The sequence below is a fragment of the Pocillopora damicornis genome, chromosome 12, assembly GCF_964200805.1.
Source record: "Pocillopora damicornis chromosome 12, jaPocDami1.2, whole genome shotgun sequence".
Lineage (NCBI taxonomy): Eukaryota > Metazoa > Cnidaria > Anthozoa > Scleractinia > Pocilloporidae > Pocillopora > Pocillopora damicornis.
The window spans coordinates 16078687-16100491 of NC_142681.1; the positions used below are offsets into that span (position 1 = coordinate 16078687).

Sequence of the window (21805 nt, forward strand, 5' to 3'; positions counted from 1 at the left end):
TTTTCTCGTAAACGGCGACTAAAAAATTCAGCCGAGTAGTGAGTAGGACGCAGTGTTCCTTTGCCCCTCTGCACTTTCCAGTAGCCTACCCAAAGACGTAAAAAATCCTTCGATGTTGGGCAGCCAAATCCGTGCACCTTGCATAGTGCTTCTCAAACTTCACTGATCGTCTGCCTCCATTTTGAAAATGTTAGTTTCCGGGGCTTCTTGTTTAATCTAACTTCCGATCATTTCTATTTCCGCTTCCTCATCTTTTAATTTTATTGAACATCTCTTGGTTATATAAGGTCACGCGTGAATGAGTCAGGAAAGCAATGTATGCTGCACAACATCGATGTATGACATCCAAAATCGATGTATTCCGGATGAATTTGATTTATTTTATTTTAAGACTTGTATTATAACGCATAACATTAATGTAATTGAACAAAACATTAATGTATCCATGTTCGATATTTTGTCCGTAAAAGAACCTCTTACATACACTCCGAAACAATTCCTGCAGTTTCTCCCGAGATTTAGTATACGGAACCCGATGAACTAACCCTCTTTTGGCAGATTTGTTTCCGTCATTAATGATGTTACGCTCTTATGGACCACAACGGTTTTGAGCAACAAACTCGACATCTCCCTGCGACCATCAAAATCAACTGGACAAACCCAGCTTGATGTATTGCGCGACGTGATTGTTCAAACTTTTCTCTTTGTCATACGACCTGTTTCGCAGGTGCTACGAGTTGGAACCAAAATTAGTTAATGTAACGAATTGGAATCGAAAGTTATTCAAATGGACTGAAGAATTTTACATTTTAATGAGAATTTTATCGTTTAAATGTTTTCTTGATTCACGGAAAGCAAAGATTGGAGTGGCTTTGGGTATTTCAGCCCTGATTTGGAAAGAATAAAACAGTTAGTGGTATGTTCTAAACACCAGAACACCTTAAAGGACACTGGAAATGTAGTAAAAGTATTTTTTTAGCATCCAGAGCAAAAAGAAGAATGTGAGGCAGTGAAAGGAGACTGAGTTTTCAACGCCATTTGTCGTAAAAGCTGCCACCAGCTTGTTATTGAACTCACTAAAATTTACCTGGAAGGCATTAACTTTTTTTGTCGCGAAACTCGTGGATTTTAAAACTTTGAAACGACGTCCGATGAATCCTGAAACTGGAGTTTGAGTCCATTGGTAAACTATGCCAGCTGGTCTCATGAGCAGATCAAGCTCTGACGAAATTTGACAGTTTTGAAGTTTTAAGCGGATGCAAAAATCGAGACAAAAATTCGTCATGACACAATTTGTCCTTTGATTTTGTCAAGAGAATTCTGGTTTTGTCTGCTATTGCAGATAGCCCAGATAGGCACTTACGAACCAATTTTTAGTTAGATGATAGCCTTCACTCTCGAGAAATTGCAAATATATTACTCATGTTATATGAGTACAACTTAAATTCCGAAACTTCAATCCAGTCAGTCTGGCTTTCTTTTACTGCCTCACATTTTCCCTTATACTGTGGCTGTTAATAAGTACCTCCACCGCATTTCTTATGTTTCTTAAAGTGTTCAGATGTTTAGAACATACCATAACTGTTATATCTTTTTCCATATCGTGGTCAAACTGACCGGAATGAAACAAAATTAACTTGTAATCGAGGATTTCGCTGGATAGCTGGTAACACTTCAAAAAACTCGATACGTCGTCCCAGGAGAGAAATCAGGGCTTAAATATTCAAAGCCACTCCAATCTTTGCTTTCCATGAATCAAGTAAACCTTTTTAAAAGTTAAAATTCTCATTAAAATGTAATTCAGTCCATTTTAATAACTTTTGATTCTAATTTGTTACACTAACTAATTTTGGTTTCAATTTGTAGAACCCGCGAAACAGGCCATATGGCAAGGGGAAAAATTTGCACAATCACGTCACGCAAGATATCAAGCTGGGTTTGTCCAGTTGATTTTGATGGTCGCAGGGAAATGTCGAGTTCGTCGCTCAAAACCGTTGTGGTCCATAAGAGCGTAACATCATTAGTGATGGAAACAAATCTGCGGAAAGGAGGGTTAGTTCATCGGGTTCCGTATACTAAATCTCGGAAGAATCTGCAAGAATTATTTCAGAGTGTATGCGTGTTGTTTTGTAAATATAAACACTGCAACCCATTTTAACGTGTTTTTGTGTCCTTTCAAGCAACGCGATATGTCTGTTATGACCAGAATGCCAAATTTTATTCTTTAATTTTGATCTTCTCCACACTGCATAATTCATGACCTGATATTTCAACGTAAATTATCGAGGAGGCCTTCCTATCACCTTTGTCTACTTTGTAAGTCACGCAAGCGCGCAAGCGTTACGACCGATAACGTTTACGCAACGTTTCAGGACAACTCGGCATCTAATCTCCATTCAGTTGCAGTGAAAACCTAAAATCCTCAACGTAGAGGATAAAGGAACGAAGTCTGAACTGCCAAAAGGAGATCTTGGTCAATTCCAAGAATCAAGCAAATGATCTTTGACACGAGCGCAATTGAGCAAACACATGGATTTGCGTTGTTTTTAAGAAGTTGGTGGATGGAAGCTAGAGATATACCCGCGGATTTGAGGCAATCTGTGACCTCATTGGTGTATAAACTATGCACTGATATGCTTTTTCGGCCCGATTAACGACTGCATTTTGAGAATTCTTTCGTACAAAGTAGTGAATTTTTGATATGCAAATCAAGGTCGAAGAGCAGGGTCTCCTCTGATCACGCTGGTATGAAAAATATTTCAGCTGAAGTTTCCATATTTTGTCTGTGAACTAAATGAATACACCTTATAACATGTAGCGAGATAGAATTCCGTGAGCTACATTGTTGCAGTCGCTGCGCGCTAGACAAAATCTTTGAAATTGACACTTTCGATCACTGTTCGCAGGGGTGGTCCGGCCAAAAATGATTTTTGGCTTGTGGCGAAGCAAAAAAAGAGAATTGGAGAACAACTAAACTATTTTTGAAACATGTGTCCTAAACCCTTTTCATGGGCAAAAAATAAAAGAAAACTTTTTTTCTACGGGAAGTCAAGAGGACCGCTCTTAGCGAGAGTGGCACATAAATCATATATAAGTAGAAATTCAGAAATGCTGCAATCTGATTCGCTACGCAACCACGTAGCCTCATACTGTCCAGGTGTCTAAAAAAATCATGAGCCTGTTTCGTTGTTGAGTTTTGAACGAGTTCAACTTAGAAGTTCAACTAAACAGTTTAATCATTCGCTTTTGATTTCTCTGTGTGATAATTGATTCAGGCTTGGCCCAAGTCAACGACCACGCGAAAGAAATCTTGAACTCATAGGGCAATTTTCAATCTAAGATTACATTGGTTTTGCTCCGCTCTGTCATTGATCCAGAAAACTCGGGCCACTCTCTTTCAACCAATCAGATGCAAAACTAAAATCAACCACAACTTGGTCGCCCGTGTTTTCCCGCGCTTTAGACAGTTTGGTTGTGTTCACTTTGATTTCTCTTTGGCTCTTCAAAGTATTTTCTTTCTTTTGATTGGCTGTTGGGATTACTTTGATTTCAGTTTTACGACACTTTGTCAAAAAGCGTTCTATACGAAATTTCAAGGGTGAAATATGAACAAAACTAGAAACATGTCACTCCAAGTCAACAAGAGAGAGAAACTCAGAAACGGAGCAAATATCTCCGGGCAAGTCGTCGTTCTATGTAGTAGCACTACTCTTAATTTCTTAATCCACCCAAAGGAAGTAGTGCAACTGATTCTACGTGATATCAATACGACATGCGCGCAAAAACACATAAGCGTATCTGTTAACCACAGAGTTGTTTGGCCTTAAACATCCTGCAATTTACCAGCCAGTGGACAAAAGCCCCCACTAAAGAATTTCCTTCATGTGGCTGTCAGTTTACAGCGGTTCAAATCTCCGCTGCATCACTTTGCTGCTTAAAATCCTATTGTGACTATAACTGGAAAGTTTGCCTCCAGTCTCCACTGTTCCATTAGCTATCTTTAGTACTCGTAACCAGGCTTCTTCTCAGATTCCAATTCCCGGCCTCGAGGCTGTGTGATAACAGACACGTTATAAATGAGTTTTCCAATGGATTTCCAGTTTCTGATTATGGTAAACATTTCTATACCTGATTTTGCATAGATATCCTACATGCTAACTTTTAAAACTAGTGACTAATCCATTTTATGACTAATCACTGGTATTCCAGTCGCTAGTTGTACTAAAAACTTCTAGACCTGTTTTCGCAAGGATATCCTACGTGCTAACTTTTAAAACTGATAACTAATAAATTTTTGGTATGTGTAATTTGTTCAGACAGTCGGTCCACGCTGTGTAATAACACATTACACAGCCATCCCTTCCAACAAGGTTACTGCAGCTGTTTATTTTGTTGTTTTGTTTTTCCGTTTCAGGGCCGTAAAGGTGTTGCAAATACGGCCACCGGGCCTGAGAATTCACATCCACTTTCAAGTCAGGAAGTCCTCATAAGTGACTTAAGACAGAATTTCTCGTTACAATATCAAAACAATATAAAGCAGACAAGTTATGAGAGTAAAAAAAAATCAACTAGGGGATTATCAGTTGATCCATCAACAAATTCTCCGAACTAACATCTAAAGAATCGTAAGACAGACAGTAAGGAGAGTTAATAAAAATATCTGTATCCTTTAAGGGTTAAAGGATACAGCCTTTCAGCGAGAAGCCAGTATGGCGATTTGGATCGTAAACTTCACGGTAGTCAAACACTTGAATAATTTATAACTAATTTAGTGAACCGAATTAGAGCGTAGAAACATCTTCTGATGATTGTGTTAATAAATAAAACCAACCAAATTGAGCGTTATCCGATGTTCTGCTAACGCGTTGCAAAATATTTGCATTTTTTCACGTTTTGGACATAAAAAAAGTTTCTTACCTTTATAAAAACATTGGTCGGAACCAATTTCTGCGCATGTTCATCTCAGCTAACCTGAAAGCGAGGCAGTTTAAAATGCAGCATGGGAAGAGTCAAAAAGCCCCTGTAAAGAGGGTACAAACTGAACTTGAGCCTGTGATCGCCAGTTGGCCGCAGACGAAATTGAATCTGGAGATGAAATTCATAGTTAACAACTATTCACCAAAGTTGCGTTGGCTTCTGGCGAATTCCGCCCGCGTTTCTCGTAGAGGATATTGGGAGTTTGAGTAGCCAATCAGTGCGCAGTAGCCAATGATATATTTCTTCAATTATATTATTTCACCAAACCCCCTCGCATGAGACTAGTTTTACGTGTAGCAAGTAAGCTGAACTAACCTGTTTATGACCTGAATACATAAAGGCGTCACTTGGCTCCACTGTGACTTCGACTTCCTGACCTTGAAGCGTTCTATTGCGGACGAGATAGCTTACGAAAAGTGGGCTCTGTAAACAGCCGTATGCAGACAAATCTGAAAAAAACGGTACAACAAATAAATTTTTTTTCTTTGGTCTTGTAACGAGGTCGTGCCTCCATGAGGATTAGAGCCCCAGAATTTCGACTTCCGCTCTCGAATGGCAAGCTTTACTTTTTCCTTGTCCCACGCTTGTATGACGAAGAAAAAATATCTTTCTTTACTTTATTACGGAGCTTTAAATTTACCGTCTTTCCTTTTCTATTCATTAACAAATACATATATTCAAGATAATTTGGTTTTATCAACTGAAGTGATAATGTAAATTGGCCACCGTAAAGGATTTCTACAGCTGAAGTATCGACGTAGGGCTGACGCTCGAGAGGTCCGCTTGAGAAACTCTTTACAGGGACCAATTTCTTTTATTAACTTTGTTAATAAAACATGACTATTGTTCAATACCCCCACTGACGTAGCACCAAATTATGTTTAAAAACGTACCCCCTCTATACATTTATTAACACTGAGTTTAACCCCGTTTTTTTATGAGTGGCTTTTCCTAGTGCGTGTGAGGTTTCCTCGTCTCTTGAACAATTTGAAACCCTGTAAAACGCGCAGTAAGAGTGCTTTCGTACAACCTTATCGACTTTATCGTGTTTATGCCAATTGGCCCGGAATTACACCAAATTGACTGTAAGACTGATAGTTGTAACACATTTGGACGAATTTAAGAGATCCTCGCAGCTAACAACACTACTGAAATAGTAGTTGAAAATAGGACCTGAAAAAAATGTCAGGGATTTGAACCCATGACCTCTGCAATACCAGTGCAGCGCTCTACCAACTGAGTTAACAAGCCAACTGGGAGCTGGTCAATATGTTGGGTCCAAATTAACCATACAAGTGATGAATAATGATTTTAGAAATATGAAATTCATACATTTGCACTGCGGTGAAGAAACGAATTTAAGAGATCCTCGCAGCTAAGAACACTACTGAACTTGTAGTTGAAACATAAACTCACATCTGGACGACTTTGCCTGCACAAAGGTGGAGAAGCACGAATAAACCTTTCCCAGTATGGTTTGATTTTGACGCTTGGCATATTGCCGTATGATTAACCTTGCTGGAAACGTACCTGCCTGTATCGCAAAAGGAACACTCTCTACTGTTACAGAGGGGAAAGCGAGCTCTGTGACCACACTGGAAACTTATCAGCCGCAGAAGTTCTAAAGAATTAAAACAATGTAAAATGATTAAATCAAGAAACGAAAGGACTTCTATATATTCCCCTAAATAAGGTTCAGTTGAAAAGGCATCAGTGGGTCCACTGAGTGTTGGCAAAAACCACAAAACCAAAGTAATAAAATTGGTTCATCAGAACCAATGAGAGCACGAAGAAAAATCAAGCAAACTGCCTGAAGCGCGGGAAAACGCGGATGGCCAAGTCGCCACTGGTTTAAACTTTGCATTTCATGATTGGTTGACAGAGAGAGAGAGTTGTGCAACTTTCCTACTCCAATCACAAAGCAAAGGAAGGCAAGACCAAATTTTGAATGCAGTTCGGTATTACAATCGGTACTCAATTGAAAATTGCTTCAACTATCTCACTTATCTTAGACTCTCTCGAGTTAACCACGAACTTACCGTCTCCGCTGGAGGGCAAGACTTCCAATGTTCACGACCTTCAGTTTACTGACACCCTCTTTAACAGCTAAGCAGTAGCATTCCGACGCACTTTCACCCTGTTGCAAAGAGACTGGGACCACCATACATGAAGTTAGAAGGAGGAAAAGAAAACAGCAAGCAAGTCGGGAATAATTGTCAGTTTTTGACAAGAAATCTTGCACCCGCAATTTGCATATAAGGACACATAACGCAAAGCTGTATGTTCATATGAAAAGGGGCCTTGAAAACTCCTCAACAAAATACACCTCGTATTTTCATGCAAATTCTTACCCCCTTCCTACATTGGTCTAAAAAATCGCTCAACCTCTCCTGGTATGTTTTTAACGAAGAGGGGCCTTGAAAACCCCTCAACAAAATTCTCCTCGTATTCCCATGCAGACTCCCCCCCCCCTCTCTCCATTGGTCTACAAAATCGCTCAACCTTGTCTGGTATGTGTTTAATTAAGAGGGGCCTTGAAAACGCCTCAACAAAATTCTCCTCGTATTCCCATGCAGATCCCCTCCCCTCTCTCCATTGGTCTACAAAATCGCTCAACCTTGTCTTGTATGTTTTTAATTAAGAGGGGCCTTGAAAACACCTCAACAAAATTCTCCTCGTATTCCCATGCAGATTTCCTCCCCCCCCCCCCACCACCTCTCTCCATTGGTCTACAAAATCGCTCAACCTTGTCTAGTATGAGGAGGGGGCCTTGAAAGCCTTGAAGCTCCTCAGGAAAATTCCCTTGTCTTCCCCTGCTGATTCCCCCCTCCTTCAATTGGTCCAAAAAAACGCTCAACCTTTTCTAGTTTCCCCAAATGTTCGGCGATTAGTTATAAAGAAGCCTAATCCACTCTAACGACGAGAATCTCACAGTTTTTTTGGGGACAGCAATGCAAGTAGACGCATCTTTAACTAATTCCGACCGGTTATTCTCGTAATACACAGACGTGTATTCCTTACTTCCTTGCAGCTGCGATCCCATCTCTTCGCCCACAATATTCACTTCTGGAGACTGAAATCAAACAAACAAACAAACAGTTCTCCAGAATTTCTGCTTCTAATTCGAAGCACAGTTGAAAGTAGGAACCGACTATTCTCAAGAAGATATAGGTTCCTTGTCAATCCTCGATAAAACCTGAATTTCTCAGGCTACTTTTTCTTCAAAGAGTTAAATAGATGATAGATAGATGAATAGATGAATGGTGCCAATTTCCTCACTTGCAGCCAAGGGCTGAATTGCGGAGGAACCAGAGAGGTGAGATCGGACGTCAGCATATTAAAGGCGCCTCTGGCAGCCGCTTCAGTCCATTTTGATCACACCTCACCCACCCAGACCTACGACGGCACAAATCGAGATAGACCACAACACCGGGCACTACGTGCCCTACTCTTTGCGAACAGTGCGTGCGTTCTTTTACGTCCCACAATTTATTTGTAGCATAGAAGGGTTGTGAGACGGGACCTCCGGCTTTACGTCTTATCCGAGAGACGAAGCAAAGTGGGTAAAGCATCTTGCTTAAGGATACAGCGACATGCCCCTGGTAGGACTTGAACCCGGGCCCTTCGACCCAGAGTCCAGCGCACTAACCACTGGACCACTGACGCCCCACTACAACTTACTGCAGTAAGTTTGAGAAGATCAATTCGAGACATGTCATCTTATCCAAAGGTTGAAAAATAATTCATGACATATTATTTTCGCGCGGTTCCGGCACACACACGAAAGCTGTAGTATATATACATTCCCAGCTTGACTCGGGGGAGGGGATACTAAGTGAACCCAGAGATTCACTCTTCCACTTAATCGGAGATTTCGCTCCGACCCACCCCACCCCACCCAATATCTTGCAGCACTTGTTCTCCTGCTCCATTAACTGATCTTCACGACTATATTTTCTAAAGGAAGACAAATCAAGTTTTTACGAACATAAATTGTTTGTAAACTCACCATATTCAATGTAGTGGTGACCATGGTAACAGGCCAAGGTGAGGTGCATTTGATGCCAGCTAATAAGAGGAATGGTTCTTCTTCGAACAGCTGATCCAGTCTCTCCAACTGAGAATAAACGCAAATCAATGATTTGAACTCATTGCATTGCTTTGGTTTACACCCCCCCCCCCACCCCCCTCATAAAAAAACAAACAAACAAACAAAACAAAAGCAAACCACGACGACGACAACGAGGGCATAACAAAACAAAATATCTAATTTTCAGAACAATTGATCGGCACGTGCATTTCAAAACTTTGTACATTTCTTACCCGTTTTTTGCAAAACAACAACTTGAAATCAACCAAATTTGTGTGGTCTGTGAACGGAAAACCCGATGGCAAACTATCTAAGCGCCCGTTTGGAACTCAACGCTGCTGCCATACGTTAAGCTGCGGTTGACGTGTGGCGCTACAAGAAGCAGTAAACGCATTTAGCCATTCGCGAAATTATAAATTCATTTTTAAACCATCGTTTACTGCGGCGTTGCCTTCCTGACTACCTGAGGTCCCCATTTACTAGCCTAGACACTGCGTTACTTTGTATAGGAACCTTACAATTGAATTTTCATCGCGTGGTAAAAGACAACTTAGCGCTAATCATCAATTCAAACCACAGCACCCTCATTCAGATGCGTCTTAGTCAGAAAGTGTTTCTTGATGTACCAGACCAGGTTTATATTCGTAGAGTTGTGCAGGGATCAAAAATTTTTGACGGATTTATAGATGCATTAATTTATGCCATAACTTTCAATGTAATAAAAAAATTTGAGACAAACCTTGTCTCAATGAGAGCGAGAGCAAGTTTGCTAACATAGCCAAAAACGCAAGTTTGATCGATTCCAAGAGACGTAAAATTACATCGTAAAAAATATTGCCTATTTTCCCTCACCTGTCAGAGACAAAGAGATTTCAAATGGCATAACAGTCTTGATAACAACACTTTCCTCCTAGGGCGGGTATAAGTCAGGACAGTAGAGAAAGAAGAAAGCAAAAAGTCGTCGTGATTTTGTATTCACCAGGTAGAGGATTTTTTAATTGCGTGTCGAAAGAAATCTGAGATTACTTGCGTTCTATCATTGGTCCAGAAAACTCGCGCCACTTTCTAAACCAATCAGATGCAATACTAAAGCCACGTTTTCCCGCCCTTTGGGTATTGTTGTTTTTCTTTTGAGTTCTCATTGGCTCTTTCAGTTATTTTCCTTTCTTCTGATTAGCCGTTGTGATTGCTTTGGTTTTGGTTTTATGACAGTCAACCGAAAAGCGCTCCATGTTACAAGTGCAACTCACATTCACAAGTGCAACTACATTACAAAGCGAACGAGAATGAAAATTAAATGTGGAAATACTGAAAGGTAGTTTTACTTTTACTTTTAAGACACAAAAGAGTGATCTCACCTTAGCACAGGTACAGGTGACTGGCGAAGAATTTGGTTCTACTTGGACATCTACAGTATAGATAATCTGCATTTAAAAATAAAAAAATAAAAAAATAAGGAAATGACTAGGATTAAGCATTGATAGGAATCTTTTCAAAGAATGCAAGATATCTTAACTTGAAACTCGATCCTAAGAGAGTAAGAACATACAAAAATATTACGTATCTAAAGGTATTGTATAGAGATCTATTAACTACGTACTGAACGGAAACGCATAACCCGCAGAACATGCACAATAGGGCGAAAGGAGGCAAGCGGAAGTGACGTACGAGGGAAAGGCGGGGAAAAATAAGGCACTCCTCCCCTTTCTCTAATCCTCGTTCGCCTTAAAAACGCCTCTTCTGCAGGCTACCTATTGCACGACAATTTTACTTGAGGTCTCTAAATAGACGCCCAAAGAATTGTGATTAAAGGTGCAATTATAGCTTACTTAAGTATTATACCTTTGCTGTTACAGTCCGCGATCCTACTTGAGAGCATTTGACGAAGTACGACCTCTCGATCTAGAGAGAAAAGACGAAAGGGACACATTGATAATATGCAAGACGCGAACTACGATGGTTCATTGGTGTTAAAGCCTTATTTTCCTGCACACCAGACAAACGAAGTAAAGGCAGTTTTTTTAATCCAACAGCACTACATGGAATATCAAAAAGAAATAACGAGCGCAACGAGTACAAATTACCCTCGATATTGTACGGTTACTTCGACAGTTGGTTACTTTGACAGTTGGTTACTTTGTACTGAAAAAAAAAACCTTGTAAATAGAGTAAAAAGATGGTTAGTTTTAAGATCGGTAAAGAAAAAGAGAAAGGTGTTTTTCGTCTAGTCACAATTGTAGGACAAAGAAAAAATTCCCCATCAGGAATCGAACCTCAAACCTTCGGATTCCGCGCTCCGATGCTTTACCACTGAGCCACAGAGACTCCATGGTAAGCAATGCCCTTTATGAAGCTCATATATGACACACGTCCAGCATACTGCTAGGATCAGCAATGTCGTTAGCTTCATGTTTTGTAAATAGAATAAGAAAGATTAAAAAAAAAAACCTTTTTGACAGGTTAGCTATGCTTTGCGTGAGTTGGTTTATTGGAGAAAAGAAGGGACGACATTTTCGTATAAATAACTCAGTTGGATAACGAATAACTTATTAGAAGTTTTGGTGTATAGTATCACTGCGTATTTTCATTCGTTGGTTTTAAATTTGAATCGGTTGTCAAAATACGGCAACATCGTAAAAAACACAGCCATACTACCCACCAAAAACGTCTAAAAGGATAAAAATTCAGCTTGTGTCATGAGGTTCTCAATGTAAACAAAACAATAAATTGACCACCACCATCAAAGTTTTCTGTACACAAATCTAAAGCAACTCACGTGTCGCAAATCAAATTTCACTCTGAAATGCATAGCTTCTTGGTTAAAGGTAGAGACGCAAGGGTCGAAGATAAAATTCGTAGCCATGCACGGCCAAGTATCATCCTTTATACAACCTCTCATACCTTATCAGTCATTCCATCGACAGTAAATTCCAAAAAGTTCGTTGCATCTCTCTCAGCCTGATCTGCTGCGGGTACGTCTGAGTAAATCAAAGCGCCTGGGAATACAATTAACAGAAACTTGACATTTTGAACGAAAACATATCAACAAAAATTAAATTTTTGTCTAACTTCGCTGTGTGATTGGTCCAGAAAACTAGCGCCACTCTCTCGACCAATCAGATGTAAAACTTCGGTTTTACCTTGAACTCTAACCGGCTCTTAAAGTTATTTTCCTTTCTTCTGATTGGCTGTTGTGATTCCTGTGGTTTTGGTTTACGACGCTCAAGCAAAAAGCGCTTTAACGCTCTAATCTTCCAACGAAGGAAAATACCCAGGCTCTCCCAGATTGAATATCTTCACTGACATATCAGAATATAATATTCGGGAAGACGTTGTTGTTTTTAAAAACTCACCTCTTTCGGGAGATTCCTGCTCATCCTGAAATCTGAGCCATGCTCTAAAAAAAGGTACATATTGTTGTTGTAACGCTTGAAAGAGGAGTTAGGTTCACGAAAACCGACAAAAGCACGAAAATGTGAGAAAGGCAAAGACATGTTGCATTACTTTCAGATAAAAAATGGACGGTAGGAGAGGAGAGAACTGGTTCACGTTCTTCTTTAACACTAAGATAAAAACACACTGAAAAGGCATACCTGAGGTCTCTCAGCGGTGTATCTTCCAAGCTCTCAACAACCAGCTGAAGTTCATAAAGCTCGTTTACGAGGGCGGGTGGTTCATGCTTCAGTGTGATATTAACTTTAGGCTTGCGCGGTTCAATTCTGGCGTAAAGAGTTCGCGAAGGGAACTGATATCAACAATAAATTCCACCTTACTGAGGTCGTGATTATTCATTTGACTAATTACTTTCCGAAGAACTCTCAGTGCCATGTGATTCAAGCCTGTAAGCAATTACCATTCAAGTGGATACCGTTCTTTGCGCGCACTGGTTGGCTAACTGGGAGGTAGATACGTTAAAAATGTTTTGGACCACTAGTTATTCAGTTTGTGTGGTACAAACTGAAACAACAATTCACCTCTATGTCTGTTAATAATTGTTCATATTTACTCCACTCCGTAGCTAAAGATTCAATGGAAAACAAGCATGACTTACTTAATTTTTCGAGATGACATTCAACTCATCCCAGTCAAACTGATCCTCCTTGCTAGTGGATTAAGCCGTATGACACAAAGGGGAGGCTTTGGTTACTAGTCTCCCCTCCCCAGCCACTCTACACCAGTACAGCATACCGAGACATGGGACCCCAACTCCAGAGCAACGGAGGTGACCTAGGAACCACAACGAAGAAAGCTTAAATCTGAAGTCTCTTTTAAAGCAGTCTCCTCCGGAAAAAAGTTTTCTGTCAAACTGTGCCGGTGACACTACCGAGAGATCTGGCTTTGAGCCCTGGGTTGGGATCAGTGAGTAATGTTCTTGGGCAAAAATTCTTTACTCTACACCTAGGAATGACAAAGTGCGGGAAGCGGGGGGAGGGGGGCAATCTTACTTTGGACTGGCAGCAATACTCTAAAGATAGTTTCTAGTAAAAGACCATTAGCTTTTCCTCTTTAGGCTGCTAGTCTCGTCAGCTGACTGCGACAATTATCATTTCATACGAATAAATTATTGATAAGTGCAAAGACTCGTATGGCGAAGTATTTCAGTATTTTTTTACCTGAAGTAGTTTTCCAACATTCTCAGGCCGGCGCACTAGTTGAAATGGTATGACTTTGGTCTTTGCTGGAAGAAGATACAGTCCACACTCCCCTTGAGCGGACCCAGTCTCCACAACACACTGTTGGTTATAAAACTAAGATAAAAGATAAAAGAAAATTGAGTCAGGCCAGTAGAAAATGCAACCAAATTAGCATCCAGAGTGTCATGGCATGATTACAGGCAAGTAGACACGAAATTAGCCTGTTCCAAGCATTCAATCACAGCCGTGAAATTCCAATCACAGCTGAGCACAAGAGCATATTAGTGACGTGTACTCGATCGACCTCATCGCCCGAAGAAGACCGGCAGTATGAAGTCGAAACATTGCGATCCACATCCAAAGTGACCACAAATGATTACATTTCACTTTTGACGCCTTCAAGATCATAGACAATAAGACACCAGCTCAACGCCACCTGCAAAACCAAACCAATCATGCCTTTATTATCCGCGTTTTCCTACACTTACTGTTGTACACAGTTGTTTGGTTTCAGTTCTCCTTGGTGCATTTTATGGTCGACCTTCGTTCCGGTTAGCTGTGGTAGTTACCTTGCTATTGTAAACGCGAGACTAAACTGTGCTTTCATATTTTGGCGAAACAAAGTAACACTAGCCTTACGTATATAGGAATATTTTAACTTACCTGATTGTTAAAGAAAACGGCAATCTTCGAGAATCGGAGGGGAAACGGGCAAGAAACCCTGAAATATAATAACACACAACAATAACGAGTGTTTAGACCTTCACTTAGAACAACTTTTAATTGATTGTCAATGGTAATCTGAGACTACATCAGTTTTTCTTCGTTACGGTCAAAGATCGGTCTTAAAAAGTCGAGCCACTCTCTCGACCAATCTCCCGCCTTTTCCCGCGCTTAATGGCAGTTTGTTTGTACGCTGAGTTTTCATAAACTTCTCGTGATATTTTCTTTTGTCCTGAGTGACCGTTGTGGTTATTTTAGGTTGCTTTACAACACTCAATCAAAAAGTGCTCTCGAAGAATCACCGAATCGTCACCATGCATAACAGAGCTAAATAACTTCAGTGCTGACAGTTTTGAACCAAGGTTGTGGTCTCTTAAAAGCTTCCTCTTAACCATATTCTTCCCACAAGTAATCAGAACTTAAATTCTCCATACTTTAATAATATGTAAAACAGAAAGTTTACGAGAATCAAGAACTGAAAATGATCCATCAAGGGATATTCAAGAAAGCGACGACATGTTACGGTGCGTCTGTTTAATAATAAATCACAGATGACATCAGAATGCATCACTTTATGGTTCTTTCCAACATTTTGAGGTCGTCTGTGATCTTTTAGTGAACAGACACACGGCATCATGGAATCTGTTTGTCACGTATAAAACGAAATTCTCAAGACTCACCATCAAAAGAAAAATCTATCATTGGTTTGGAGAATTAATAAGAGCTTGAGAGTTAAGGGTGAAAGCTGTTATGGATTAAGCGACTCTAAGAGGACATTACAAACCTTAAGTAAATTTGAAGAAGGATGGTAGAATCTGCTGTTGTTGAAACTGAATCAAAGACTGGCTTACATTCCACTGGAGAAAGAACAAAATTGAAAACAACAGGAAGTATTAAAATATCACACACTCCTTTGCATAAGACAAATAAAATAAATTCATTCACTCATTAATATTTTGAGCTTAAAGATTTTACCCGTCACCTTATCAAGCCTTGGTTTCAAAGGGTATTAAAGAAGAGTTTTTTCCTACCCTGCAAGATTTTGTTTGCTGTATTTGGAAATTGAATTTAGCAGTTTCTACAGCCAAATTCAGTTTCTGCCTCTGTAAATTGTGAAATGATATCAGCGCAAAGAGGAAAAATACACAATAGAGTTGACATTTTCTCACCAAATGGTGCTATGTGTTCCATCTGTATGGCAAATACTTGGGGTGCCTGTGGTGTCACTTTAAGTGTTTTCCATAGCTCCTTAGCTTCTTCCACTGCTTCAAAGTCACAGCCTGGCTCGGGCTCAGGACATTCATTCTGTTTGTAATTCCAATGAAAAAAATACAGCGATAAGAATTCAGTTGTTTTTCGTAACATGCTTGTCCTGTAAGAAGCGCTCGGCGAAAACGCGAGTTATCTACGCGCGAAAGACCAGCCATGCGGGGAAAGAAACTCTCTTTCCTGCGCGTTTAACTCGCGTTCAGGCGCGCGCGTGCTTTCTATGTTTAAATCACCAGTGTCAGGGTCGTAGATGACAAAAACAGAGAAACTCAGCGTAAACTCATTCTACAATAAATGTTCTTCCAGAAATCCTCTTTAAACGACCATTGGCAGTAAGTCCTTACCGACATGACGTGAATAAGATTAGTCTGACATCTTGTTTTCTCCTCTGGTGAATTTTCAACATCTGATGTTTTCTTGAATCAAGGACTCTATCACCAATACAATATCACATATTGGGTATGATGTTTCACTTTGACAACGCGATGGATTTGACTTAGAGAAAATCTGTTCAGCTTAATACGACTACAATAGTCAATTGATATTATTCTAAAATTCCCAAATTTTGCAACCTTACTAGTTGGTTACCGTAGAGTACCTTGCGTTTTGAAGGCACTTTTAAGCCTTTCCACCTGACTTGGAAATCACTTTAACCCTTTAACCCCTAAGAGTGACTAGCATGAAGAATCAATAAGAACTCAAAGCATAAACAGGCACCCTGCCTGAAGCGCGGGAAAAAGCGGGTGACCAAGTCGTGGTTGGTTTTAGTTTTGCATCTGATTGGTGGAGAAAGTGGCCCGAGTTTTCTTGACCAATCACATTACGAAGCTAAGTTAAACCAATGCAATCCCACATCACTTTGCATTGAAAATAACTCTAACTAAGAGAATCTTTTCATCAAGAAAAAATGCTACATTCAGTTATTCAGATGATAGGCAATATTTTCAAAGATACATCTTCCTGTCAATTCAAGCGAAAGGGTGATATATTCCTCCACATTGCCAACCAAGTATGCACACCTGTAATAAGAGTTAAGTAGACTATGGATGTAAAAATAAATAAATCGAAAATTTGAAGTTGAGAAAAGCTGTTTTGAATGTTCTACCCCCAAAGTTGCTATTCATAAACAATAATTTGACATGGAAAAAGAAGACCAACTTTGATTTTTGGCATTGTAGCAGTCCAACTGAACAGACATGGAATCATTCTGTCTGTCCGAGTTGGTTGTGTCCGCATTGTAAATGAGCCAAACTTCCACCAACATCGACATACTATCCCTGATTCTCACGCTTAAGGGCTTTTCAATAACGTGTTGCCAACCACAACCAAGGTAAACCAATCACAGTGATGGTAAATACCACAAGGGGTAACTTAGAGAAAAAACAAGTAACCTGCCTGAAGTGCGGGAAAACGCGCGTAACCAAGGCGCCATTGGCTTCAATTTTACTTCTGATTGGTTGAGAGGGTAGCGCGTGTTTTCAAGACCAATTTAAGAGGCAAGGTAATGCAAAACTAAAGTAAACTCAGATTATTTCAACTGAAAATGCTTACATGTTGAGTTCTCAGAAACAAGAGCTGGAGAGTACAAATCTTGTCTCACTTACTATAAAACAACAGTACCTCAGTGATGTGATTAAAACTGACGTGAGAAGTGACCACCATTTTTCTCTGCGGTAATCCCACGTGACTTTTCCCAACAACCTTAAAGAACAACAAAGAATGACAACAATAAATGGAGTAAGTTTCTGAAGACACTTTCGTGCTGCTTCGGCGGAGGTCGGTAAAGTTAGTTGAGGTGATAAAGAAAATTGGTCACCGTTAATAGTGTTTCTAACGCTGACGTTACGAGCGTTAGCCCTTCGTTGGGGCGAATGGAGAAATTGAGAGTCGTGTGTGGTTTATATAAAGAAAAATGGAGCTAAGCTATTGGTAGGAACATGGTAACGTGAAAAACACAATGAAAAGCTAGATTTTAAACATCAATCAAAGGAGCGGCGAAAACTTCCGTGCAATCACAAGCAGACCACACTGTGTTTGTTGTTACTTAACTAATTGTTGACATGAGACGAAAAAAATCTACGAGGATTATGAATAAAGCCCTGAAAAATGCATACCTAAATTACATCTCGGTCTGACTTTCTCCATTAAGTTAAATGAAATGTTAATCAACTCATTTTGTGGTATGTTGGCGCCTTTTTACGAAATAACTTTCTCATAACGGCCTCCGGTCGAAAGTAATTTCTTAAAAAAAACGCTTCAAACGGCCTGGTCTGCCTGGTCTGCCTGGTCTGCCTATGGTACAATACTTGACCACTACTGGCTCTAAACTGAAACATTCTCTACTGCTTTACTCACAATAAAGCTTTACTGTAATCCCTGGCGTGGTCTGCCTGGTCTGCCTGGTCTGCTTATGGTACAATACTTGACCACTACTGATTCTAAACTGAAACTTTCTCTACTGCTTTACTCACAATAAAGCTTTACTGTAATCCCTGGCCTGGTCTGCCTGGTCTGCCTGGTCTGCTTATGGTACAATACTTGACGACTACTGATTCTAAACTGAAACTTTCTCTACTGCTTTACTCACAATAAAGCTTTACTGTAATCCCTGGCGTGGTCTGCCTGGTCTGCCTGGTCTGCTTATGGTACAATACTTGACCACTACTGATTCTAAACTGAAACTTTCTCTACTGCTTTACTCACAATAAAGCTTTACTGTAATCCCTGGCCTGGTCTGCCTGGTCTGCCTGGTCTGCCTGGTCTGCCTGGTCTGCCTGTGGTACAATACTTGACCACTACTGATTCTAAACTGAAACTTTCTCTACTGCTTTACTCACAATAAAGCTTTACTGTAATCCCTGGCGTGGTCTGCCTGGTCTGCCTGGTCTGCCTGTGGTACAATACTTGACCACTACTGATTCTAAACTGAAACTTTCTCTTATGCTACACTCACAATAAAGCTTTACTGTAATCTCTGGCGTGGTAATACTCCTCACCCATCTGAACCACTGGTCTGCCTGGTCTGCCTGTGGTACAATACTTCACCACTACTGATTCTAAACTGAAACATTCTCTTATGCTACACTCACAATAAAGCTTTACTGTAATCCCTGGCCTGGTCTGCCTGGTCTGCCTGTGGTACAATACTTGATCACTACTGATTCTAAACTGAAACTTTCTCTTATGCTACACTCACAATAAAGCTTTACTGTAATCCCTGGCGTGGTAATACTCCTCACCCATCTGAACCACTGGTCTGCCTGGTCTGCCTGTGGTACAATACTTGATCACTACTGATTCTAAACTGAAACTTTCTCTTATGCTTTACTCACAATAAAGCTTTACTGTAATCTCTAGCATGGTAATACTCCTCACCCATCTGAACCACTGGTCTGCCTGGCCTGCCTGTGGTACAATACTTGATCACTACTGATTCTAAACTGAAACTTTCTCTTATGCTACACTCACAATAAAGCTTTACTGTAATCCCTGGCGTGGTCTGCCTGGTCTGCCTATGGTACAATACTTGATCACTACTGATTCTAAACTGAAACTTTCTCTTATGCTTCACTCACAATAAAGCTTTACTGTAATCCCTGGCCTGGTCTGCCTGGTCTGCCTATGGTACAATACTTGACCACTACTGATTCTAAACTGAAACATTCTCTTATGCTACACTCACAATAAAGCTTTACTGTAATCTGTAGCGTGGTCTGCCTGGTCTGCCTATGGTACAATACTTGATCACTACTGATTCTAAACTGAAACTTTCTCTACTGCTTTACTCACAATAAAGCTTTACTGTAATCCCTAGCGTGGTAATACTCCTCACCCATCTGAACCACTGGTCTGCCTGGTCTGCCTGTGGTACAATACTTGACCACTACTGATTCTAAACTGAAACATTCTCTTATGCTACACTCACAATAAAGCTTTACTGTAATCTCTAGCGTGGTAATACTCCTCACCCATCTGAACCACTGGTCTGCCTGGTCTGCCTATGGTACAATACTTGATCACTACTGATTCTAAACTGAAACTTTCTCTACTGCTTTACTCACAATAAAGCTTTACTGTAATCTCTAGCGTGGTAATACTCCTCACCCATCTGAACCACTGGTCTGCCTGGTCTGCCTATGGTACAATACTTGATCACTACTGATTCTAAACTGAAACTTTCTCTTATGCTTTACTCACAATAAAGCTTTACTGTAATCTCTAGCGTGGTCTGCCTGGTCTGCCTGTGGTACAATACTTGATCACTACTGATTCTAAACTGAAACATTCTCTTATGCTACACTCACAATAAAGCTTTACTGTAATCCCTGGCCTGGTAATACTCCTCACCGATCTGAACCACTGCAGAATTAACAGGAAATAGTTTCTGTCAGGTTATTATCATCACGAAACGTTCTCATGTTCACAACCACACCACAAGACATAATGATAAACTTAAAGTTTTCTTTTGTTGTACAAGTACTGCTCAGCGGTCTCTCTTTTCTCATGATATTAGAACGTTAATAATGTACATGCAAAAATTACGCGCTTCTGATTGGCTAAAAACGAGTGCATTCTCGTGTAGCACCAGTGCAAATTCGTCTGTCTTGACTTTGTTAACTTTTAAAAGCACTACATGTACATTGTCATAAAGAAACAAAAGCTTTTAGTTGCATCTTGCTAAGTTCTTAACCCTTTACACTCTAAAATCAGTCTATATATTCTCCATACTGTTCTTTATACATTTCCTAAGGTGCTGACAAGGAGATTTTCTTCACCAATCAAAAGCCTCTTTGGTTGGTGATCATTTCCTTTATTCTCATGACCTTAACATGTGATTCAGGGCTGATATTTTAGGGAGAAATTTGATGCTGGTCACTCTTAGGGTTTAAAGGGTTAAATTAAAAAAGAGAGAACTTACTCAGGTATCTCTTCATCCTGGGTGATTTGTACTTTTTAAACTGAGCCACTGCACTACTGAGAAGGGGAATGATAACCCACTGGGAGAAAAAAAAAAAAGGAGCCAATATTCTAAGTACCTCAACCAAATATACAAAGTAGGTTAGCATAAATAAAGAGATTGATGGTAAGAGTATTTGCTAACAAGGTATTATGTAATACTGGCAATTGGGATTTCAAATTCATAATTGCTTTGGTTTGGCTAGAAAGCTCATTGATGCAATAATTGTCGTCTCGTCCCACATAAACATATAGCCCTGGTTGGAAACGCAATCGTGGATACCAAAGTTGTAGGTCCACAGCTGCCTCTTATAAAACATATCGTTATGCTGTAAGTTTGGGGTCTCCAGATTTTGTTGAAAATCATACGTTATCATGTCATCTAAGGCATCTTTACTGCGGTGTTTTACTCCTGAAGAGCCAACTGGACGGGGCTTTCCAACCCAGCTCCTCACCGCGCGTGCCTTGTCGTCTCTACGCATTGTAAATGCAGATTCGGCAAGTTTGTGATGTTCCTCGAGTTCTTTTTCAAGTTTTTCTTTTTCCGCGCCCTCGGATGATCGCACTTTAAGGGCCAGTTTATCGCAGGTGGCGCAAGTGTCGGTGCGAGGTAGTGCGAAGCCCAGGTTAAATTCTCCATTGAAGATGTCCCTGTATGTGTGTAGTAGGATGTGGGCTTTCAGTTTCGGTGGAATTGGTGTTGTGTTTTCCTACTGACATCTAAGGAAAAAAAATGATTCTCTATTATCACAGCGTTGAAAGTAATGCGTTTAGTGCGTTTAGTAGAGATGTACAAACTACCGCGATCTGATGTCTTTAATACCTGTCGACATTGTCCTTTATTATAAAAAGTTTCCATTGGTTATCGGCTATGTCAACGTATCTTTGGTTTTGTCTTCAATTCTGCCGTAGCGCGAGTTTGTTCAAGGATATTTTACGTTTACTACACCTTTTGCTTTTCATTTACGCAAAATGTACATTCATTAACGTCAACAGTTGAAACTATACGGCAAATATACATTCATTAGCACTTCCATGAAATTCATGAACGCGAACGAACTTTCAATAACGCTATTTCCATATGTATTAACATTCAATAGCATCAACGGATGAACAATTGCACCTTTGAACAATCAAACAGAACAAATATACTTTC

General features: G+C 40.1%; 1 pseudogene across 1 annotated transcript in view; it reads right to left on the minus strand.

Annotated features, from left to right (window-relative positions):
- Positions 1-3218: 3218 nt before the first annotated feature.
- LOC149036724 (trafficking protein particle complex subunit 11-like) overlaps positions 3219-21805 on the minus strand; it is a 24072-nt pseudogene continuing 5485 nt past the window's right edge. Inside the window, exons 3-27 of the transcript XR_016181448.1 lie at positions 21105-21359; positions 20612-20690; positions 19755-19809; positions 17314-17394; positions 16648-16712; positions 16038-16099; positions 15594-15729; positions 15209-15281; positions 14365-14422; positions 13681-13815; positions 13119-13294; positions 12661-12812; positions 12421-12464; positions 11969-12063; positions 10910-10969; positions 10426-10491; positions 9920-9977; positions 9301-9347; positions 8987-9094; positions 7999-8050; positions 7017-7128; positions 6508-6598; positions 5293-5426; positions 4918-5085; positions 3219-4051 (exon numbers count right to left, since the gene is read on the minus strand). The product of XR_016181448.1 is annotated as a trafficking protein particle complex subunit 11-like (transcript). The remainder of the gene's footprint in view (positions 4052-4917; positions 5086-5292; positions 5427-6507; positions 6599-7016; positions 7129-7998; positions 8051-8986; positions 9095-9300; positions 9348-9919; positions 9978-10425; positions 10492-10909; positions 10970-11968; positions 12064-12420; positions 12465-12660; positions 12813-13118; positions 13295-13680; positions 13816-14364; positions 14423-15208; positions 15282-15593; positions 15730-16037; positions 16100-16647; positions 16713-17313; positions 17395-19754; positions 19810-20611; positions 20691-21104; positions 21360-21805) is intronic.